The 25,190-nt window shown below is 41.6% G+C and overlaps 1 long non-coding RNA gene across 1 annotated transcript; it reads left to right on the top strand.

The window, feature by feature from the left end:
• The first annotated feature begins 1,447 nt into the window (after positions 1-1,447).
• LOC116528929 lies at positions 1,448-23,822 on the top strand. Its single transcript, XR_004259292.1, has 5 exons — positions 1,448-3,149; positions 4,285-4,399; positions 13,346-13,579; positions 19,169-19,256; positions 22,408-23,822. It is a non-coding gene; the product is annotated as an uncharacterized LOC116528929 (long non-coding RNA).
• The last annotated feature ends 1,368 nt before the right edge of the window (positions 23,823-25,190 follow it).

Below are 25,190 nucleotides of genomic sequence, written 5' to 3'. Positions count from 1 at the left end.
AACTACTTCATATTCCTGTATATACATATACCCAAAATTAATAGTTTCCCTCTAGATCATTCGTAATTTTAAAAAATAATGCTGATGCTGAGGCAGGAGGATCTCTTGAATCCATGACTTTGAGACCAGCCTGAGCAGCATAGCAAGACTCTATCTCAACCAGGCATGGTGGCTCATGCCTGTAATCCCAGCACTTTGGGAGGCCTAAGCAGGCAGATCACTTGAAGTCAGGCGTTTGAAACCAGCCTGGCCAACATGGTAAAATCCCGTCTCGACCAAAGAAATACAAAAATTAGCTGGCATGGTGGTGCATGCCTGTAATCTCAGCTACCCTGGAGGCTGAGGCAGGAGAATCACTTGAACCCAGGTGGCAGAGTTTGCAGTGAACCAAGATCACACCACTGCTCTCCAGCTTGGGCAGACTCCATCTCATAAAAAAAGGAAAGAAAGAAAGACTCCATCTCTACCAACACACACATACACACACACACATGCACACACACACACACACACACACGGAAAAAAAAAATCAGCCAGGAGTAATCCTAGCTACTTAAGAGGCTAAGCTAGGAGGATCTCTTGAGCCTAGAAGTTTGACGTTACAGTGAGTTTATTGCACCACTGCACTCCAGCCTAGGCAACAGAGCAATACACTGTCTCCACAATAAAATTAAAATTAAAACAATGCTTAGTTTAATCTTTTTGTTCATATTAACTGTGTGACCTTGGACATGTTCTTTAACCTCTCTTAGCTTTAATATTCTCATAGGGCCTGGATGTGGTGGCTCACACCTGTAATCCCAGCACTTTTGGAGGCCGAGGCAGGCAGATCATCTGAGGTCAGGAGTTCAAGACCAGCCTGACCAACATGGTGAAACCCCCGTCTCTACTTAAAAAAACAAAAAATTAACCAGGTGTGGTGGCACACATCTGTAATCCCAGCTACTCGGGAGACTGAGGCAGGAGAATCTCTTGAATCCTGGAAGCAGAGGTTGCAGTCAGCCAAGATCACACCATTGCACTCCAGCCTGGGCAACAAGAGCAAAACTCCATCTTAAAAAAAAAAAATTATCATAAAAATAATGGGCATAATAGTTCCTGCTGGCTGGGTGTGGTGGATCACGCCTGTAATCCCAACACTTGGAGGCCTAGTTGGGCAGATCACATGACATCAGTGGTTTGAGACCAGCTTGGACAACATGGTGAAACCCTGTCTCCACTAAAAATACAAAAATTAGCCCGGTATGGTGGTGTTCCTGCAATCACAGCTACTTGGGAGGCTGAGGCACAAGAATCACTTGAACCCAGGAGGCAGAGGTTGCAGTCAGCCAGGATTGAGCCACTGTACTCCAGCCTGGGTGACACAGTAAGACTCCATATTAAAAAAAAAAAAAAAAAAAAAAAAAAAGTTCCTGCCTCTCTTAGGTACAACATAGCTGTTCTAAGCATTATATAAAATCAAGTGTGAAGAATTTAGTATGGAAATGTCAAATACCAGTTAAATGTTAGCCATCATTACTGTCCTCAGCAATCATTATAAAGCTTCAAATTTATGATTATTTTCTCAGAATAGGATCATATAAGTGAAATCCCAGGGCTCATTTAAAAAACCCTGCTCTCTAAGTTACAAGTAGCAAAAAACATTCTTGGCTCTTTTCCAGTCCCTATTCTGATACTGGGAGCCCAATGTGGTTCATCAGGTTTTGCTCTGATGCCTTGGTCTGATGCCTCTGAGAGCTCCCTGGCTCTATGCTTCCCATTCTCTCCAACTAACCCCATCAGTCTTGTGATTTCTCTCCTACTGGGAGATGGACTGTGTAGCCTTGGATAAAAACAGTGGACAAAAAGAGCAATGAGTGATAATGAATGTTATTCTTCCTCATAGGTAACATAGCTGCCTTTTCCTATGGATCGCTAATGTCTAAACACAGAGAATTGGAATATGGGGTCTTCGGGATTCTCTAGAAAGTCCAATTGGGAAAAATTGTTGGTATTTGTGTGTTCAAATCTACAGACCAATTTGCATGTAGTTATGTTGCCTGAATTTCTTAACAGGGTGGACAAGGTCCTCTGTTCTTTATCCCTATATACTTCTCCAGCTTTGTCTCTTGCTACCACCACCCTGCAATGTGATGCTAAAATCATACAGCTGTTCTTGCTGTCTTCTCAAATGTGCCATGCCTTCTCTCCCACAAGGCTTTGCACATCATGTTCTCCTGCCTTGAACCCTCTCTGCTTACCCCTGCCTCCTTCATTTGGCTAACTCGTACTTATGATCCAGGCATCCTCTTGAACACTACATCTTCCTGGAAGTTTTCCTGTCCCCATGTCGGAGTTTGGTGCTCCATGGTTAAGCTCCCATGGCACCCTGTCATTACCCTTACTGGATCTAAATTGCCTGTTTATTCGCCTTCGTCCTGATCACACCATGTGGCAGCCATGGGGCCGCATCGCTTTGATCTCCCTTCAAGGAAGAACTGGCTATTTAGCTGCAAGGAGTGCAGTTAGCTGACAGCTTCCAGCTGTTAATGCCTTCAAGCTCTGCCTCAGCTTTCAAGCTGAAGCCAGGATCTTTTTGGGTGGCCCCAGCCAATGACTGAGTATCACAGTGGCACCAGGGCCAACTCAGGACTCCTTTAGCAGGAAATCTTTGGGTTGGCTGAGACTTCATCAGATCTCCACTGTGGTCTGAGGCTCTCTCTTCCTCATCCTGCCTCCTCCCTCTTTCCTTTGACAGTTGTCATATCTGCTTTTTGGCATAAGAGATTCCCCTGTCCAATCCTGCTTCCTCAGCTTTTCATGTTCACAGCTTACTTTTCAATGATCCTCCTGAAATCCTTCCTTTGTCACCTGCATGTGCTTTCTGGAGAATCTGAGTAACACCGACAATGAGCTCTTTAAAAGTAGAAACTTCATTCTTGTTCAAATTGTACCTTCAGCTCCCAGAAGAACACACAGTAGGATCTCAATAAATATCTATGAAAGGATTGAATGAATGAATGAACACTTAAGATAGTGTTCAACATTGAATGATGTTTTGATCTTATATAATTCACAGGTGCTGGTCAACAGTCAAGAACATTCTGATTTGAAGACTCAGAATCGTTTATAAAATGCACTGCAAAATGACATAATTACACATTTTTCAAGTGACTATTTTCCAACGATTGGATTTATGCCAAATATATAATTTACTCCTTAGAATAATCCCATGGGCTAATATAGTTGAGCATGAGTCATAATAGATATTTGTACTTGAAATTACACAACAGCTATAAAACTGTTATTTACTATCAAAATAGCAAATTTAAAATATTACTGCTTATGTGTGGAAATGCCATCTAAATGTTGTTTTATAGAATAAAATCAAAAAGCATTAAAAACCTTTCAAAATCTAGGCTCTATTTATTTGGTGCTTGCCACACTACTGTGTGTGTGAAATATCTAGCTAGCTGACTCCTCCACTAGATTGTAAACTCCTTGAGGACAAGCAAACCAGGCACTTCTCTGAATCTTATTGCACCCCCTTTAATGTAACCCTGGCATCTAACAAGGGCTGTGTTGCATTGGAGAATATATGGATTTTTAGTACCTCAGTTGAAATACAAGCTTTATCACTTACTAATTGTGGCCTTCAGCTTTCTAAAACTCATCCTCATTTTTCTAACCTTTAACCAAATCTCATAAGAATTTGTAGTGAGAGTTAGAGATATTTCCTTCCCTTCTTTTCTCTTTTTTCCCTCTCCCTCTCTACCTCTTCCGACCTTCCTTGCCTTCCTTCCTCCCTCTTTCTTTCCCTTCCCCATTTTCTCCCTTCCTTGCACCAATTTTAAAATTTTTATTAATTTAATAAAATTAAAACTCATTTTAATGAATAAATTAATAATTAATATATAATAATAAATTGATAAAATTTTATTAACCTACCAAATATCATTAAATGTCTATTATGTCCCAGGCACTATACTAGGTACTTTGGAAGCAGCAGTAAGTGAAACAGACAAGGCTTATGCCCCCTGTGAACTTTCTCAGTGGGGATGAGGGTTGTCAAAAATAATTACCCAAATAATGAATATGTGCAATAACAGAAGTGAGAGGGTGGCTAAAAAATAATGCCCTCAAAGAATATACATGTCAAACTCTGGCGCTTGTGAATGTGATTTTATTTGGGTAAAGGGTCTTCAAAGACGTGATTAAAGATCTTGAGATAAAAAGACAATCAAGGCTTAAGGGCAGAGGTGGGGCTAAATGCCATCCAAAGATCCTCACCTGAACCCTTATAAGACACACAGAGGAGAAAACACACAGAAGGGGAGGAGGCAACATGGCCACAGAGGCAGAAATTGGAAAGATGCAGCCACAAACCAAGGAATGCTGGAGCTACCAGAAGCTGGAAGAGGTGAGGAAGGATTCTTTCCTAGAGCTTTAGGAGGGAACACGGCCCCACCAACACCTTTATTTTGGATTTCTGGCCTCTAGAACTGCAGTAAAATACATATCTGTGATTTTGAGCTAGCAAGTTTGTAACAAATTGTTATAGCAGCCGCAAGAAGCTAACACAAGTGAGTAAATAAACAAGGATCTGGGGTTCTGGGAAATGACTGTGCAGAGACCTGAGTCCTCTCCATGTTTTCTTGCTTTCCATATTCTATGGCATGTTAGAATATTGTCTCATTTTCTAGACTCTACATTTTTCCTTCCCTGATTGATATACTCTTGCCTTGCCCTTGCCTAGAAAGTGAGAGATGAATTCCCACAGGTTTAATTTTAATCCCTTTTGCTGCGGATTCTCTGCAGTCTATGCTTCACATTCTTAGAAGAACACCACAGAGCTCTATCAGCCTAGGTATTTATAATGACAGACAGAGGATGGCTGCAGAGGCACGCCTGCAACTCCCTAACATGCTTTTACACTTTACTGTGATGTGGTGTAAAGTATACAGGCAGATGCCATGAGTTCTGCATTTCAGTTCAGCTTAAACACCAATTGATTGAGTGCTCTTTGACAAGTCATTTAAGATACTTATGCCTCAATTTCTTCATGTGAAATGAAGGTTTCTCTGTCTTTAAAAATAACCATAATTCCATACTCAATTTTTTTTACATTTGTGCAAAAACATTTATGTAAATTGACTTAGGGTCCTATATAACTAATTCTGTGAGTAAGACGTTCTGCAGTACACATTATCTAAAAGCAGGAGAATCTATACTCTTAGGTACTGTGCCCATCTTGGTTTTGCACAAATGATTCCCCATTAATCAGATGTAGAAGTAACACAAGTCTTGACTGTGCCCCCAGAAATCACAACTCAAAAGTCAACCTTTAGGAATTCCTTTAAAAAAAAACACAAAAGTTGTTTCATGGCGGAATTTCCCTTGGTAAGCTTGAACAAGTAGTATAAGCAAAGTTATTCAATCAAGAGATTCACCGTCATACTTCCTTTATGAGTTTGGTAATAAACAGGCCCTGGCTGGTGCCTGTAGTTTATTCATTATTATTATTACTCATTATTATAACACATCTCTGGGTCTGTGCTCTAGGCAAACCAAGTCTAAACACATCTCTTCCCTCACTCTTCTTCCTCACCCCCATCAGCTCTATGACACAAGATAATCTTAGTCACTTATATAAACTAGAAGATATTCATCAATTAGTCCACTCCTTTTGCTTGCCACTGCAGAGATAGAAATGTGTGACACACGAATGGCTCTCGACATCAAAGAGCTTATCTGTGCAAAGACAGCCAAGGATTCATGTCAGCAGCATGTTGTGAGGACCGATGTAAGAGTGCTTGAATTTGCTATAGAAGCAGATAGCAGGAAGCAAATACTCTGGTCTGCTGGCCTGGAAGTTAGCCCATTCAATGACCAGGACTACAGCAGGACCCCAGCCCTTCCTAACCCTCTGGTGATTCTTCTCCCTGCATTTGGTTCTGAAGATTTAAATGTCCAAATCTGGTCTTGCTTCTTTGCTTACTTCCTAACAATTGCCATGGAGTCAGGTGGCACAGCAAAAGGTAAATTAAATACAAAGATGCTCTGTTTCAGATCCACATGGCTTCTATGACTCACTGAATCAGAACTAATATTTTCACTCTTTGCTAGAACTAATATTTTTACTCTTTGTTGAATAGTTTTGGTGAAAACTATTCACCAAAGTTCTTTGAGCTACCGTATTTCTCTGTCCTTAACCTACATCTCAATTTCTGTACTGGTATGTTTGCATCATGGAAAGTCAAATATCAGACTATTAGTAGGGCGCTTGATGTATGGGGCATTGGCTTCAAAACAGCAGATCTTGGCTTCAGATTTGATTCTGTTATTTATCAGCAGTGTGGCTCTCCCCTGACCAGGCTTCACTTTCCATCAGAGTAAAATGAGAGCAATCATATCTCACCTATCATCCTCACAAGTTTATTGAGAAACTTTTAATAAGCCCATGCATTGAAACAGGATTTGTAAACCTGAAGCACATAAATATGTAAGGAATAATTATTTTCATTTTTGCCTCTTCTCTACACATATGGCAGTCTCAAATTACTTAGTACTCCTGTTCCATTAAACAAAGAGCAACTGAACTCTGAAGACTTTCTTAAAAGCTGAGCCAGAAAAGTGCTGTCAATGTCCTTTAAATTTCATAATCTCTTAGAATTTGCTTCTATAGCTTCATATCTTTTTGCCAGTTCCTAAATATTCTTTCTCTTGTGACTGACAGTCTGGAGCACTCAATAAATGTCTGCTGAATTAATATATTAATAACTCAGTGTTTATTAGTCAAGATAGTCTTAGCTATGCTGCAACAACAGATATACCCTGAAATCTCAGTGTCTCAGCCCAACAAAATTTTATTTCTCACTCCTGTAAAATCTGATGCAGGCCATGGGATAGGGCTAGGCTCCTAATGACTCAGAGGACCAGGGTTCTTCTGTATTATGAATCAAGACAATATTTTCTGAAGTTGCTTCAGGGAAGGAAGAAAAGATGGAGAAAGCTCTAGGCTTTTAACTGCCATGGCTTACAAATGTCATTTCCACTCACTAATTGGCCAGAACTAATTGTATAGCCCAACCAAACTGCAAAAGAGGCTAGAAAATGTAGAAGAGCAAATGAAATATTTATTGAGTGCCAACTTCTCTGAAACACGATGCCCTCTACCTCAGTAAGAGTCGTTGTCTGTTACGTCCCCAACACAGAATGCAGGGAAATATAACAATACGTAAGACAGACAAAGGCCAGGCGCAGTGGCTCACACCTGTAATCCCAGCACTTTGGGAGACCAAGGTGGGGGGATTGCTGGTGTCCAGGAGTTTGAAGCCAGCCTGGGAAACATAGAAAGATCCTAGCTCTACAAAAAAAAAAAAAAAAAAAAAATCGAAAATTAGCTAGGCATGGTGGTACATGCCTATAGTCCCAGCTGCTCAGGAGACTGAGGTGGGAGGATCACCTGAGCCCAGGAGGTGGAGGCTGCAGTGAGGTGTGATTATGCCACTGTACTCCAGTCTGGGCAACAGAGTGAGACACTGTCTCAAAAAAAAAAAAAAAAAAAAAAAAATACAAATTCCCTGATTTTTTGGAGGGTATATTGAGGTGAAAGAGTGAGAACATTCTGGCTGCATTTTAGTTTCAAAGTATCATGTACTGTTTATCCTTCCATTTCAATTATTGTTTGTCCTTCTACTTCAATTGTGCCATTTTTGAGGGTGTCAAAGTTTTTTTAAAGAATAAGGCAGGGACCATTCCAACAGCTCTGTGCTTCTCCCTAGGGAAATGAGACTTGTGTCTCTTGCTTCAGCTTCTGTCTTCTGGTCATGAGGTTCAAAACTCCCTGTGATTTCAGCTGGGAAGATGGCAGAGGAAAGGAAGTCCAGTGTCTTCCAGCTGGACTTGTTTAGATTGGCACAGTCTTTGTAAGCAGCTGTGACTTCAGAGCTGCTGGAAAATGTGCTTATCACCCTAGAGGACTGAGTGGGAAGGATAAGATCCTAGCTGACAGAATCTGAATGAAAGCCAGTGGAAAATGGGCCTCAGCCTTTTGGTAGGTGGGTGGGAAGAAGATGTGGGGTCCAGCCACAGGGTGTGAGCAAGCTGTGATATTATCTTTATTATTGTAGCCAGATAGAATAGAATCCTAAGACAGATAGAATCTTAGACAGATAGAATGGAATTCTGGCGCAGTGGCTCACACATGTAATCCCAACTACTTGGGAGGCTGAGTCAGGAAGATCATTTGAGGTCAGGAGTTCAAGATCAGCCTGGGCAGAACAGCGAGACTCCCATATCTAAAAATATATAGATATAGTCAGGCACAGTGGCACGTATCTATAGTACCAGCTACTCAGAAGGCTGAGGCAGGAAGAGCGCTTCAAGCTAGGAGTTCGAGGCTGTAGTGAGTTATGATCATGCCACTGCCCTCCAGGCAGGGTGACAGAGTAAGACAGTCAATAAAAACTAAAATTAAAAAAAAAAAAAGAAAGAAATGGAAACTTAGTTTTCATTGAGTGAATGAGAAATATATGCAATTATGTTTCCTTCTTTGCCATTTCCCCTTATCACTGAGTTTCTTTCCAGCCTAAAGGGAAAATTTCTTTTTCTCTTTTGTTTTAATGTCTGCCAAAACCCTGACACCAATCTCTGGGCTGACTTCACCCAACATTACTTGCTCCTCCAATGCAGACTAGCATTTCTTGAGTCTCTGCACTTCACTTAAAACTTATACTACATGTTGTTAACATCCATTTCCATCACTTCTGTCTCCACTTGGTCTTCTATCACATGGGTCAGAAAGCTAAAAATTATCTTCTCAGTCTCTTTGTCCAGTTTGATGCGATTTAGAGTCCATCAATGAGTTGTATTTTAATGAGATTGGAAAGTGGGAGGGAAGAGAGCCATTCTTCTTAGTGTCAGTATTGGCTGATGCACATGCTTATCAAATGGGAGCTTGTGCAGTCACCAGAAAGCTGGTGTGAAAACTGATGTGAGGGTGTGGGGCAGCTGTGATGGTGAATGTGGTTTCCGGCAGCCTACTGAACTGGGTGGCAGCTACAAGAGAAGCCCAGAAAATCTGCATGTTTCACCAGTTGCTAGGTGATGCTGACAGTGCTGGTCCAGGAACGACACACTGAGAACAACCGTCTGAAGCAATAAAGACATTAAGATAAAAGAATCTTGCTCCTATAAATTATTTGGGATAATTAAGGTCTCAAATCCCCTATTGAATTTGTCATTGGAGACCAGACCACTTTACAGTGACTTCCAGAAAAAGCCCCTCATGGGAAAGCCCTGATGCATTTCAGCCAGCTGCATGGGGTTGAGAGCTAATTAGCAGGGAAGCTAGAATGGTCTTGCTTTCCCAGGCGTGTTATCCAGCAAACCCAGAGACAGTGGGTTGTTGAAGAAAATTATACAGATGAGACTCAGAAGCTGCCATTTCATTGGGGGAAGATTTTGCCTTTTCATTACAGAAGAAAGCTAACATTTCCCATCTTTCTTTCCACCAAAAGTAGGCAAGCATAAAACCAAAGCCAATTTCTTACAATTTAGTAACCTCAGTACCAACCAATTATGTTCCCGGGACATGAGAAACAGCTGTTGTAACATTAGAGCTCGAACAGTTTCATCTCAGCTATTTAAGGAGATAAAAGAGCCAATATTTTCATTCCCTTGTGATATTATCAAGACATGATAAACAACCAGGACTATAGTATTAATTACATTAATTTGGAGAGGAGAGGGACCACTTTAATTGCTCCAAGCTGGACAATAATTTTTTATGGGCAGACAATCATTCCATAAATTCACATTAGAGAGAGTACTTTGTCTTATTTTATCAGCAACAAAACTTCTGGAAGCAAAAAACCACCACCATCCCCTTTTAAGGTAGACTTCAATAGAAAAAAAAAAAAAAATTCTCACTGTTGATATGTATCAGTTGCTCAAACCTGACACATTGAGCTGTTTGGTATAAAGAAACATAGGGAAGGTATTTGTCCTTAAAGAATTCATAATCTAAAAAAAGAAGTAGTAACAACAGCTAGATTTGAATACTTTCTTATATGTAAAACGTATATGAAGAGTGTGTTGCCTCTGTCTCGGGATTAAGATCAAATGAGGGTATGGAGAAAGCATTAGGAAGAATAGCTAATAGGTGCTGCGCTTAATACCTGGGTGATGGGTTGATCTGTGTAGAAACCACCATGGCACACATTTATCTGTATAACAAACTGCACATCCTTCACATATATCCCTGAACTTAAAATAAAAGTTGAAGAAAAAAAAAGAAGATCAAATGAATGATGGACATCAAAATGCTCTCTAAGTCATACACCCTAAAAAAGCAGAAGAGAAAAGGGAAATATTTCTTGAATGCCTTCTACATTTCTACATGAGGCACTGAGCTAGGTGCTTGACTTACATGGTCATATTTTAAAACACATAAGGAACTTTAGAAAGAATACAAACATATAAAGGAGAAAATACAATAGTGAAAATGCCAATTTTGTCAACATGGAAATTATTCAGATAACACTCAATTTTTTCAATGTGGAAACTATTCAGACAAAGTGTATGATATATATTAAGTAATAAGATATATGTTAGCTACAATAAGAATCCTCTGTCACCCCCAGAACCTGATAAGTGGCCACATTCTGAAATCACTTAAGCGTATACTATAGTTGGGTAAGTAATCTACTAAGACTTCTGGAATTAAAAACTGCACTCAGCTCCAATGTTTGGGATGGAGGAAGATAGATGGAAAGGCCCTGGAGAATTAGGAGTGGCTCCAAGAAGTAGGTCCTAAGAGCTGTTGGATGCAGCAAGTGTTGCTGTGGCTTTAAATTCACAGTTTATAATTCAGGGTCCAGGGGATTCCATCCAGGTTTCTAGAAGCACTTGTTCTAGAATATCCCTATGAACAGTGCTGATATTGTCACATTTGCCAGATTCTCCTTCAGGTTCTGCCCAAGCTACTATGAAGCAGTTGTGGGGAGTGGATCTTCCAATGCTTGGAATGCTCTGGAAACTTGAATTGAGGATGAGAGCAGTTCAGCATGGGACTAGTACCAAGACACATTACAGAAGAAGGGGTTGGAAGAAATTGAAGGAACACTCTGGGGTTGTGCATTCCCCATTGCAGAATTGGGGACACTGCCATAAATGGGGAGCACTCACTGGAGAATGAAAAACTTTGAATGTTGCAAAGTTCTGAACCACAAGGTTCCTTTTTATGTAGCAATACCTTCATAATGTATGTGTCCACTGGGAAGCGACTATGAACACACAGAGCCACTCGGTAAGACTGTATGTATCAATATGGTGATGTGTGAAATGTATTGGGGAGAGAGAATGTCAACTGCAAACAGTAATGTTTTATATGATCTCACTTGTATTTAAAAATACAAAAATATGAATATAAAAGTACTGTGAGTGTATATGTGGAAATATTGACATTGGTTATCACTTGATAATGGGTATGGGGGGTGGTATACCCTTACCCATTATAATGAGATAATCGGTATCTTCTCTATGTTTTCTGAATTTCCTACAGTACTATATAACTTGTAAAAAACATAATTTTTCAGAACTAGAATTATTTTTCTTATCTTCAGGGTAGCAGTATATAAAACTTGTTGGAAGCTTACCATGCCACACAGTATTGCACCTTTGTGAGGTCATTTTCTCACAATGGGGAAATAAGGTTGTTCTTTAATGAGAGGAGGTGTTACTCCAAGGAAGCAAACGAAAAAACATTAATTGTAGAATTTCATGTGCTCTCACTACTACTCCTAAGTCATCTGGAAATTCAGCTCTTCCTGACCTCTACCTATAGCCTTCATTTCGGAAGCAGGCAATAAAATTAGGAAGAGGATGACCTGGGAGGAAAGAGACTGGTATTGATAACGTCATGACTATAGATAGACATACAGGTGTAAGTAAGTTCATGTCTGCTCCTGAGTCTGAATTACCTTGACCAAAAAATGTTTTCCTAAGTGAAGACAAATGAAAGCTATATGGGTAATACTAGAAGTGCTTTTTAAAAAACCTTTGTTTTAATTTAAATATATAAAAAGGGATGAAATACAGTATACTCAAAAAGCTAGACACCCTGTAGACCTAAAACGCAACTAGACCTCAGAATAATAGATCTTACAAGATAATCATGTCTACCCAAATGATCCCCCACAAAATGCCATCTACTCCTGTTTTATGATGTGCTGGAGAGACAATGTTATGACTCTCATCCAGATTTGGTTTTGGTTTCTTGTTAACCAATTTTTTTAAAGCTGAATTGGTAGCAAAGACATTGTATCAATCTGGGTGCCCATCAACAATGCATTGGATAAGGAAAATGTGGTACATACATACCATGGAATACTGCACAGACATAAAAATGAACAAAATCAGGTTCTTTGCAGCAACACGGATACAGCTGGAGGCCATTATCTTAAGTGAACTAACGCAAAACCAGAAAACCAAATGCTGCGTGTTCTCACTTATAAGTGGGAGCTACGCATGGGGTACACATAAAGACAGGAACAGGAGACATGAGACTACTTGAGGGAAGAGAGAGGGAGTGGGACAAGGGCCGAAAAACTACCTATTGGGTACTATGCTTAGTACCTGGGTACCAGGTTCAATTGTTCCCCAGACCTCAGCATCACGCAATATACCTTTGTAACAAACCAGCACAGAAGAAACTATCCATGGCCTATTAGATATCCCACCCTTATTCCTTGCTAACACAGTCCTAATTGTGTTTGTGTATTGAGCAGCAACATACTGGGGAAAGTAGGCTTTGCGCTGGTAGATTACTGACAGTCTAACTCATGGTCATTGCATTTTCTTTTGCTGGTGGTAGTTAGGTGTGTGATCTGCTTCTGGGTGATACTGGAAGGGTGAGTATTCTGGAACAATTTTTGTCTTTGACAAGAAAGCACGTAGCACAAACAGAAACTGCTGCGACTCTGCTTTCTTCCTGTTTGTAGTTGAGGTAACAAAGTTGCCTGGAGATGGGGTAGCATTAGTGTGGACATCTCGGACACTTTAAAGATACAAAATGGGAAATCTGCAAAACTCTAGACTCTTTATGATATTTGCAGTCTTCTCCACAAACTAATGCCAATCTCTAGACCACCTGTTAAGTGAGAAGCACTGATCAGGCCTTTTGTTTAAGCCACTTTTAGTTTGGAGATGCTGTTACTTGCATCAGAAACAAGCCAGAGAAAGAAAATATTACAACTCTCTTTAGCATCCTATTTTGATCTGTTTTTTAAAGTTTACTCTTCATAATCATTTCAGACATTAAATTAGAAAATTTGAAAATATCTAACTTACTGTTTACCCGCAGGACGCTGAAAGTCATCCCTGCAGGAGGGCAAGAAATACAAAAGAAATGCAGGTCCTTTCCAGCAAGAAATTTTTATTCACGGCATGGTCGGCTAGACGCATATCTGCATTTGGAAAAGGAAGAGGCAGAGGCAGAAGACTACATCTTTTCTGTTGACCATGAGTGGTAGCAAGCCTGCTTCATCACTCATAGACTTCAGAGTTAACGGAGGCAAAAAATTTCACCTTCTGAAGGGTAAAGCTGGTATTCTTTGACCATATAGTTTTATAGGAAATTTCATCTTTTCTCATCTCCAAGAGAAACTTTTATTTTAAAAGGTTTAAAGTGGAAGCACTTTATTGATGATATTGGCCATGAAGCCCGAGGAGACACGTGCACACATCCAGCCTTGAGCCTTGGCAGCTTGCCTCTAAGCCCTGCCACTTCAGAGGCCAGGGAAGAGCCAGGGAGATGGCTGGGAGGCAGGACTGGATTTTGGATTCTTGACCATGAGGCTACTTCATTACTGCAGGGACAGGTATCCTGGGAAAGCTAATGATCCCCCTCTAGAGCCAAATAAATTGAATACTTGGGTGAAGGATTTAGCCTTGAAAATGAGTTTCAGCCAGTAGTAAACCTACTGAGAATAAGGCAAATGGGCTTACAGAAATAATATAGTAATTTTAAATGTGTGCCTCCCTTTCCTGATTGTAAGCAGCACTGAAATATGAACAGAAATAAATCTATTGTAAAGAAAATTCCATTTTCCTATTGGCCTGTATATTTCAAAGATGATTTATCAAGAGGATTAATTTGCAGGTTGGATTTGTTTCAGATCCTTTAGTTTAATTTAAAAATTTTCTTCTCCTTTCCAAAACTTTCCCCCCAAAATTAAATTATATTATAGTATATTACATTGCATTACTAGAGGAATTCACTCATTCTTCACTCATTCTTTCCATACAAATGTAATGAGCACTTACAGTGTGTCAGGCTCTGTGCTAAGTATCCAGGAAACTGAGGTGAGAAACAGATCATCCTGATCCTCACAAAGTTAATGCTCCTTATGAGACTTGCAGTATGTAAATCAGTAATTGGAATAAAATAGGACCTGGGTGCTGTGCCTCACTCACGCCTATAATCTTAACACTCTGGGAGGCTGAGGCAGGAGGATCGCTTGAGCACAGGAGTTCAAGACCAGCCTGGGCAATATGGCAAAACCTCATCTCTACAAAAAGCACAAAATTAGCCAGGCATGGTGGTGTGCCTGATTGCTTGAGCCTGGAAGGTTGAGACTGCAGTGAGCCGTAATTGTGTCACTGCACTCAAGCCTGAGGGACAGAGTGAGACCCAGACTTAAAAATAAATAAGTAAATTAAAAAGTGTCCACACATAAGCACAGGTGGGAGCAGCACTACCACAGAAGACGAACAAGGTCCCAGGATGAGCCATACCAGACAAAATAATCACCTTCACCTGGAGAGGAAGGAAATTCACACAGAAATGAAGCTTTTCATTCAATACAGATTCCTTCGCAACATTAATAACCATTGCCAAAATCGATCCATTTTGTCATATTTTAATAAGCCAGTTTGTCTTAAAGCAGGACTTGGCTTAGGCAATATATCTACCCTATTTTATTTTAATTAGGCTTTTTTTTTTTTTTTTTTGAGAATATGGGTTTATTCACTTAGGTGCTCACTCAAAAAAAAAAAAGTATTGTCTACCATTATGAGCCAGGTCTATAGGGCGATTCTGGTTCCCAATGTAAGTTAAACACAAAAAAGAAGAAACTAGGATGGACTTGAAGGGAATGAAGGTAATCATCATAGGGCCTTGTCAATTCCATATGGGTGGCTAACAGAATACTTAGGAGCCTGGTCCTCATAAATCTGACAATTAATTTTCTACCTTGGATTAAGAGACCAACTGGTTCAAGCCACTTTCTTTTCAATTAAGGGAAGAATCTCAGTGCTACATTCAAATTAGTAACTGAGTTTCCGATGGAAACATCCCAACAACATAATAACATCATAATAATGATCTGACTTGGGGCCATACATTTGAACACATACATGTATAATCATATCCATGAACTTTTTTTTGAGACAGTCTTGCGTTTTTGCCTAGGTTGGAGTGCAATGGCGCGATCTCGACTCACTGCATCCTCTGCCTCCCGGGTTCAAGTGATTCTCATGCCTCAGTCTCCCAAGTAGCTGGACTACAGGCATGCGCCACCATGCCCAGCTAAATTTTGTATTTTTGGTAGGGATGAGGTTTTACCATGTTGGCTAGACTGGTCTCAAACTCCTGACCTCAAGCAATCTGCCTGCCTCTGCTTCCCAAAGTGCTGGGATTACAGATGTGAGCTACCGTGCCCAGCCTTATCTATGCACTTTAAAGAGGCTCATGCACACATTTTTTTTTTTTTTAGATGGCATTTTGTTCTTGTCACCCAGGCTAGAGTGCAATGGCGCAATCTCAGCTTACCGCAACATCTGCCTCCTGGGTTTGAGCGAGTCTCCAGCCTTGCCTCTGGAGTAGCTGAAATTACAGGCACACAAGACCATGCCCAGCTAATTGTTTTGTTTTGCTTTAGTAGAGATGGGGGTCTCACCATGTTGGCCGGCTGGTCTCGAACTCCTGACCTCAGATGATCTACCCGCCTCAGCCTCCCAAAGTGTTGGGATTACAGGCGTGAGCCACTGCACCTGGCTTCATGGACACATTTTAAAGAATGTGTCCTGGCCGTCTCAAGAATGCTACCCTGAGTCCCACCCTAAGAAAGGCTGGTGTTGAAAGCAAGCCTGGGAAGGAAAGAGACACAGAGATCTAAGCCCCGTGTGTAATGGGAGTGGTAGAATGCATCAGAAGCTGTCAGAATGTGACAAGAGGAAGAGGGCATTTATTTTAAGGGTGTGGGGAGAAAAATAAATTAGGCTGCAATCAGATTCTTCATGCAGGGGCCAGGAGTTGAGAGGTGCCCTGTGCTTGTGTATGGATTTTTTTTTTTTTAAAGAACACCCAAGTGGAGAACAAGGAGATATAATTTTTCTTGACACACCAATGTACAATAAGAACATATATTTAGTAACATTTGCCTCCCTGCACCCCAAGCAGCTGTTCAGCTCCAGCAAACACTCTTCCTTTCAGGCAGGGCAGGGGAAGTGTATGCTGCTTGTCTCTTGAGTCCTCAGTGAGAGCTGGGACTAGCATTCCAGAGCCCATCCGCTCCTCACCAGGCAGCAGGGGGTCAAACACAGCCAGTGCTTAAGAAGCAAGGTCAGAGAAATTGCTCCAAGGGAAGACCAACTGGGGAGTCTGTCTGATTTAGACAGGAAGAACAAATCTGCTTTAATTTGGAAGCCACTCTCTGGTCAGGCTCTTAAGGACCCCAGTAGAGTTAAAATTTGCTTCTCTTATTATACCTTTTTAAAAGCCAGAAGCAGGAAAGAGAATCTCTTGAAATTATTCCTCCCTGCTCTGTGAGTCTATAACTCACCAGGCAAGGTTTTTGGCTGTCAGAAAAAGGTTTTACAGCTCCTGGAGGTAAGACTTATGTGAAGTGGAAGACAGGATATATCCACTTCAGGTGAGCCCACCATTTTTACGACATAGTGAACACCTGGTTTCCTAGGGTCATAGTCACCTTCTTGACAAATCCTGACAGGTGTCTTGGGAATGCAAGTGGCAGTAAAAATGACCAAGGGGAAGAAAGACCCTGTGAAAACGTGATATATGATCCAGTCAATAATTTGTTTTCATTTTTATTTATTTATTTAGAGACGGGGTCTCCCTCTGTTGCCCGGGCTGGAGTGCAGTGGTAAGATCACAACTCACTGCAGCCTGGACCTCCTGGGCTTGAGTGATTCTCTCGCCTCTGTCTCCAGAGTCGCTGGGACCACAGGTGTGTGCCACCACACTCAGCTAATTTTAAAATTATTTTCTAAAGGTGAGGTCTCACTGGGTAACCAAGCTGGTCTCAAACTCCTGGGCTCAAGCAATCCTCTGGTCTCAGCCTTCCAAAGTGTAGGATTGCAGGTGTAAGCCACTGTGCCTGACCAAGGACAGGTGTTCATTGGAGCCTTGATTCATTTGTTCCTTCACTCATTGACACGTTCAGTATAATATGCTGGTGCTGCTCAAAGCAGTCCTTCACTGTCAGGATCCTTATAAACTGAGGACTTGTCAGAAATACACATTCTTAGCCACTGCATAAAGTACTCTATATAAAACCCACAAATGTGGAGGAGCCAACCCCCTCCCCCACCCTTGGACTATAGATTTATAAATTTTTTTTTTATTTAATAAATTTAAAAAATACACATCCTTGCATCCACCCCATACCTAGGGTGGTGGGATGTCTCTACGAATAGGCAAGTGTGACAAAATGTCTTTCTTTCTTTTTTTTTTTTTTTTTTTTTTTTGAGACGGAGCCTTACTCTGTCACCCAGGCTGGAGTGCAGTGGTGCAATCTCAGCTAACTTCAACCACTGCCTTCCGGGTTCAAGTGATTCTCCTGCCTCAGCCTCCCAAATAGCTGGGATTATAGGCACATGCTGCCACACCCAGTTAATTTTTGTATTTTCAGTAGAGACAGGATTTTGAGATGTTGGCCAGGCTGGTCTCAAACTGCTGACCTCAAGTGATCCGCCCCGCCTAGGCCTACTAAAATGTTGGATTACACGTGTGAGCCACTGTGCCTGGCCAAGATGTCATTTTTGAGATGAAGTTGCAGAAGGATTTGGCTGCAGTGTTGGCCACACTCTCCCTGACTTGCTGTGAGGGAAGCCAGCTGCTACATTGGGAACAGCCTTTTGAGGAGGTCCATGTGGCAAAGAACTGATGTCTCCGGCCAACAGCCAGCAAGGACCTGAGGTCCACCAACAGCTGTGGGCCTGAGTGTGGAATTGGTTCCTCCCCGAGTCACACCGTGAGGTGACTGCAGCCCCTAACATCTAGACTGGAGCCTTGTGAAAGACTCTGTGCCACAGTGCCCAGCTAAGCAGTGCCCAGATTCCTAACCCACAGAAACTGTGAGATGAGAGCTAGGTAACTAATACAACTACTGAATCAGAAATTCCGCAAAGTGGCCAGGCACTGTGGCTCACGCTTGTAATCCCACCACTTTGAGAGGCCGAGGCAGGCAGATCACCTGAAGTCAGGAGTTCAAGACCAGACTGGCCAACTGGTGAAACTCCATCTCTACTAAAAATACAAAAAGTTAGCCAGGTGTGGTGCATGCCTGTAGTTCCAGCTACTTGTGGGGAGGAGGGCTGAGGGAGGAGAATCACTTGAACCCAGGAGGTAGAGGTTGCAGTAAGCTGAGATCGCACCATTGCACTCCAGCCTGAGTGAAAAGAGCAAAACTCCATGTCAAAAAAAGAAAAACCAGAGAGAGATTCTGCAAAGTGAGTCCCTGGAATGTGTATTTTGACATGTTCTGCAGGTGGTTCTCATGGACAGTAGTTTGAGAAGCACGCTGTGACAAAGTTAAGAGCAAGAGCTTTTGAGTCAGACTGCCTAAGTTCAAATCCTGGCTCGAATATTTCTAAGCTGTAGGAGCTCAAGTGAGTTATGTACCTCTCTGGGCTTTAATTTCTTTTGTAAAATGTGGCTAATAATAGTATATACTTTCTGGGTTGTAAAGAGAGTTAATTGGGTTAATATATTTAATGCATTTAGCATATTGCCTGGCAACAGCAAGCACAATAAATTCAGTGATGATTCATTCATTCAACAAACATTTATAAGGCCCCAACTAAGGGTAGGCAATGTGCTAGATGCTGGCGTTATAAGGGTTGAGTAGACATAATCCACTTCTGGCACTGTTGTCCTATACAGGAGGTGGCCATATAAAAGAATGGACACAGTAATGGGATAAAGATGCTACAATTGAGTTCTGCACAGAGTGAAGTGGAGCCCAGAAGAGGTCAGTTTTATTCTGGATGAAAGCATTAATGCAAAGATTAGTAACTCGGGTATTTGGGGGTTGGAAAAGAATAGATGATTTGGGCTTGCGTCCCCCAAGTCCCTCACCTCAGTCTTTCTGAGTCTCTAGAGCTTCCTTTTCATGTGGATGGCAGACAAATCTACTGTCACTAACAGCCTCTTCAGGCAGGAGCTGCACAAATGCAAGGCCTGCATACCTCATTCACAAGGCTCTAGGTCCTTGGTTCTGCTTTCTGCTTCTAGACCGGGCAGCTCAGTTCAGCCCAGCTCACCTTAGGGTGTTTGCAATTGCTTTTCCCTTTCCCGGAAAGATTCTTTCCCCTCCTCCTTTCAAGGTTCTCCTTCTTATCCTTCATGTCCCTGCCTAAATGCCTCCTCAAAGATGTCTTCCTGTTTACTGTGTTTAAATACCATCTCCGTTTCAGAGCCCATTTCATTTCCTGAGCAGTGCTAGCGTTCAACACTTGTTTGTTCATTTCCCCATTCACCATTGTCTCACTGAGTAGACTTCACAGTCTCTAAGGGCTAAGCCTTGGTCTTTCACGCACCATGATGCACACCAGGGGACACAGCAGGCATTCAATAAATACTTGTTACTGAGTGGATAAATGGATGAATGAACTTGTCCTTTCAACACTTCAGCATGATTTGCTGAAATGTCCATCTTAATTATGACGAACATTAATTCAAATTCTGGAAGATGTAACTGCTGAAAAACCAGAATGTGAAAGCCTGTCACTTTAAGGGTCTGCCATCCCTGTCACTTTGGGAAGGGATGGGAGAGTGAGAGGACATCATAATTGTTAACATTTACTGGCCAGACACAGTGGCTCACGCCTGTGATCCCAGCACTTTGGGAGGCCTAGGTGGGTAGATTACTTGAGGTCAGGAGTTTGAGACCAGCCTGGCCACATGGTGAAACCTTTCTCTATAAAAAATACAAAAACTAGCCGGGCATGGTGGCAGGCAACTGTAATTTCAGCTACTTGGGAGGCTAAAGCAGGAGAATTGCTTGAACTCAGGAGGTGGAGGTTGTAGCAAACTGAGATAGTGCCACTGCACTTCAGCCTGGGTGACAAAGCAAGACTCCATCTCAAAACAAAAACAAAAACAAAAAAGCCCACATTTACTGAGTACCTCTTCCAGGATGGGGGCAAGGTGTTAAGTGTTTTATATGTGTCATCCCGTATGCATCTGAAGTAGTCATCATCATTCTTTGTCCAGTAGGGGGAAGTGGAGAAACTGAGGCTTAGAGATCTTAAGTAACTTGCCAGTGTGGTGTAGAGCCACAACTTAATGCAGGCAGACTCCAACGCTCTTGTGTTTAACCACTATTCTCTCCTGCCTCCAATGAAATGCAGCTCATTACGTAAATATTCTGCACAAATGGAAGTATACACAGTTGAACAACTATATGACACTATAACACCAGACCAGATCGGGAAATACCTGAAAGGTTTCTCAAGGCTGCAGGCAGGAGATCTTATCCATGAATATAGGAACCAGGCCGTGGCCAAGTAAGTGGTAGCTTGCTCCTTCCCTTGCCCAGGGGTCCCATGTTGTTCGGAAGAAAGGGAGTCCTAGTGCAGTAGAAAGTCACATCACCTCCAATTGACTAGGGAGCTTTTTCTCACCTACAAAAGAAGTTTGGTAGTCTCTTCCTAAACCCTTCAAGGATTAGCATTCTCCTTGTCAAGGTGGCATGTAATTCACAGCAACTGGCAGTTCCTGTTGCGAGGAATTCCAAGATCGGACCAGTCAAGGTGGGGAAAGGGGCGGTGACAGGTCAGATCAGAGCTTAGGTAGAGAAGTTGGTGGGGGGTAGAGGTGGAGAGGGTCAAGAAGCAGGAAGGAGGAGGTGAAGCTTTACAAAGCAGTGGGGCCTGTCTGTGTTGAGCCTAAAGCAGTCTTTAATGGACAGTTCCCATTAGCAACAAGTCTCCACAGGCCAAAATGAAGAAGAAAGGAACCAGGCTTACCCAGTCTTTAACAGGACTGAAGTCTGCATTTTTCCCGTGTCATGAGGAATTATTGGGCCAGCAGCCAGGGTAGGCTATCCTAGGGTAAAATCCTCAGTAGGAGAGAACAATTAGAGAAACGATTAATTATGCTTCTGAGGGTAATTCCCTTTTCAGGGCTTACTTAAAGCCAGAATGTATGTTTCTAGTCTGCTTTAGTGAGATTTAAATATTCAGATTTTCAAAGAGACAAGGTCTCTGCTGAAATTTACATATAAATATGTCAAAATATATTTAGTCTTCTTTATACCTTTCTCTTTACATTTCCTGAGTTGCCTGCACTTCGACAATGTGATCAGTCCCTAGGAAATGAAGAACGCAATTGTCTGAAGAGACAGAAGTTGAGGTAGAATAACTGGGAGTTTAGTATACTGGAGCTGACCTAATGCCGTGCAGAGTGTATAATCAGGGGAATACTTTAGTTTGTATAGATTGCAAGTTTTCAGAATAATGGCTTACCTAGGCCAGAGTTCCCAGCCATGCAGACTTTTGTAGATATATGTATATACTTTTACCTATTTGGAAAGACTACAAAAGCATTCTGAAAATGACCTGGAAACTTGCTCTAAAGATCTCAAGAAACCAGGATTCAGAGAAATAGAGGAAATTCAACCAAAGAAACAACCTTGGAGCATCCAGGGATCATTTGGATAACTAGCTCCACGGTCCATCTTATCTGTGCAGTAATAACAAGTTAGCCCATATACTATACACAGATCACCAACTATAAATGATTTAGACTATCATAAAACACACTTAACTCACTGAAGTAGGACTGGACGTGATTTAACCTCACTTGAGTGAGATGGCAGGTGCTTTAAGACTTTCCAGGGTCTCATGATTATCATTGTAAGCACCAATAATTATTGTACCATAGTTGCATAGAAGTGCCAGATGATAAAATATGTTCAGTTGACAGAAGGTAAGGGAAGCTTCATTCTGTGGGGTATCAGAAGTTTAAAAAGAAGAAAAAAGAAGTCAAGGTAGCACTGGCAGACAATTGCATAATAAAAAGTGTTAAAATTCAATGGGGAAAATGTACATAAATTGTGGGTGACTTCCTGATTTCATCACCTTCAAAAGTTGACATTTCCATTTCTCCTTTTTTTCCAGTGACTCCATCTATAAATGGATCTCCAAATGTTAATAAGGACCCGCACAAATGCGGCCACTTCCTTCCCTTGTAAATTACAGCATGGAGCCAGTTTTATGGTGATTATTTCTTTCCATGTTGGTTTTTCCTCCTGGAGTGGGAGTCCCTAGAAGGCAGGGGCTGGGTGGCACATATAGGAAAATCTTTACAGAAAACAGAAGGTACCAAGATGAGCAAGCAGGGTGGAGCTTCTGTATCTTCCACTAGGGGTCAGTAAAACTTTTATGAGAATCCTACGATGGCATCTGGACTTAGAGAAGGGCAATTTCGTTGTCACCCTTTGTCCCTCAGAAAACACCCACAAGAGGCTGTCCTATCACCGAAAAGGAGCTCTTGTTCCAAGTTGTTAAACACACATAAAAAGCACAGCCAAGTATGACTTAGACTAGCATGTCAGTATATCAAACAACAGAATTAACATCAGAGACAAAAGTCTCAGCTTAAATGCACAGTTTTGACAAATACTAAACATTCTATCTTGCCTAATGGGCAATCACCGGCTAACTGTCCAGTGAGTAGGGCTAATTATCTTGACTCTGGTTATCGTAGTGTCTGTATCATAAAAATAAGATTTGAAGTTTCCCTTCTCCTTATGACTTGCTATCCTGGTTTGCAATAGTGCTTATTGTAACATTATACAGGAATGTAGATGGAATTTATTAGAAACAAAGACTTTTGAAAATACGTACTAGATAAATAAACTTGACTCCCTGCCCTACCAACAGCTAGGGTGAGTTGTTAAAAATTGAAATCAGATCATATCATTCCCCTACTTGAAATCCTCCAAGGCCTTCCCACTCCTAAAATCAAATCCAACACATCATCCCGCCTGTGATGCTAGGGCATGCCAAGCTTCCTGCAACTTCTCAGATCTCATCTCCTGCCTCTTGTTCCTGCATTCATTATATTCCTGCCGCAGTTACCTTATCTGCTGATGCTTTAACTCAGCGGTTATCAAACTGGGGGATCTGCAGCATCAGCCTTGCATGGGAAGTTGTTAGAATGCAAATTCTTGGGTCACACCCCAGATCTATTGCATCAGAAATTCTGAGGGTGGGATTCAGCCCATCAGGTGATTCTGTTGCATGCTATAGTTTGAAAAACACTATTCTAATTCTTCAAACTCCTTTCTGCCTTAAGATCTTTGCCCTGGCCAGATCCTGGGCCTGGTACACTCTTCCCAAGGTTCCTTTCTCATCAGTCACATGGCAGCTGCTGAAATGTTAGCTTATCACAGAGACCTACATTGACCATCCTGTTTAAAGTAAGCCTCCTTACTCTTCCTCATCCCAATCTATGCCATTATCCTTTTCATTTCTCCTTAGAACTATCTGAAATGATCTTGCTAATTTATTTACTTATTATTTTATTTTTAAATTTATTTTTGAGATGAAGTGTTGTTCTGTCACCTAGGCCAGAGGTCAGTGGCACGATTTCAACTCAGTACAATCTCCACCTCCACGTTCAAGCGATTCTCCTGCCTCAGCCTTCCAAGTAGCTGGGACTACAGCTGCATGCCAACATGTCCGGTTAATTTTCTTATTTTTAGTAGAGATGAGGTTTCACTATGTTGGCCAGGCTGATCTCAAACTCCTGACCTCAAGTGATCTGCCTGCCTGAGTCTCCCAGAGTGCTGGGGTTACTGACATCAACCACCCAGCCTGGGTTACTTATTATTTTATTATCTATCTCCCCTATTAGAATGCGAGTAAACACCTTGTTTGTCTTTTATACCACGTACCCTGAGTTCCTAGAACATGGGCACATAATAGGTTCTCAATAAAAGTTTCTCAAATTGATGTCTATGAGATTTTTCTGATCAGCCTGCCTTGAAGAAGGAAGATAAATTTAGATTCTGTAAAGGAAGCTGCAGTCTTGTGGTACAGCCCTGGCATGAAGCCAGAAAATGAGGGTCAAATTCTAAATTCTCAACGTTAAAATCAGGTGACCTTAAGTAAGCTATTTAACTAGATTAGTGGGTCTCAACTAGAGGTTATTTTGCTTCTACACATTTGACAGTGTCTGGAGACATTTTTGACACCTCAACTTGGGATGCAGGTAGGAATAGAGGGGCTGTTGGGCACCCAGTGGGTAGAGGCAAGAAATGTGATAAAGCACCCCACAATGCACAGGGCAGCCTCTTCCAACAGAGAGTTATGTGGAGCAAAACATTGACAGTGCCCAGGTTAGAAACCCTGAACCAGGCTGGGTGCAGTAGCTCACGCCTGTAATAGCAGTTTGGGAGGCTGAGGAGGGTGGATCACAAGGTCAGGATGACACCAGCCGGCCAAATGGTGAAACCCCGTCTCTACTAAAAATATAAAAATTAGCTGGGCATGGGTGGCGTGCATCTGTAGTCCCAGCTACTCAGGAGGCCAAGGCAGAAGAATCGCTTGAATCCAGGAGGTGGAGGTTGCAGTGAGCTGAGATCATGCAGCTGTACTCCAGTCTGGGTGACAGAGCCAGACTCCATCTCAGGAAGAAAAGAAAAAAAAAAAAAAAAAGGAAAAAAAGAAACCCCGAACCAGAGTCTTACTATTTTTAAAACAGGGATAATATTCTTTTTCTACTTCACATGGTTCCAGTGATACTCATGCAAAGATTGTTCTGTGTTTTGTAAATGACAAAAGACTTCAGATGGATACCTCCTGGTATAGCATATCTGCTCAATGAATATTTGTTCAAAGACTATGTGAATGAATTGCCAGGAGCCCCCTCCTAGAATTGAGTTTCAGTTTCCTCA

This window comes from Sapajus apella, unplaced genomic scaffold, assembly GCF_009761245.1.
Source record: "Sapajus apella isolate SASKATOON/1434 unplaced genomic scaffold, GSC_monkey_1.0 scaffold3, whole genome shotgun sequence".
NCBI classification, from domain to species: Eukaryota; Metazoa; Chordata; class Mammalia; order Primates; family Cebidae; genus Sapajus; species Sapajus apella.
Note: the sequence above shows the minus strand (reverse complement) of the source record. Positions and strands in the feature narration are given on the sequence as shown.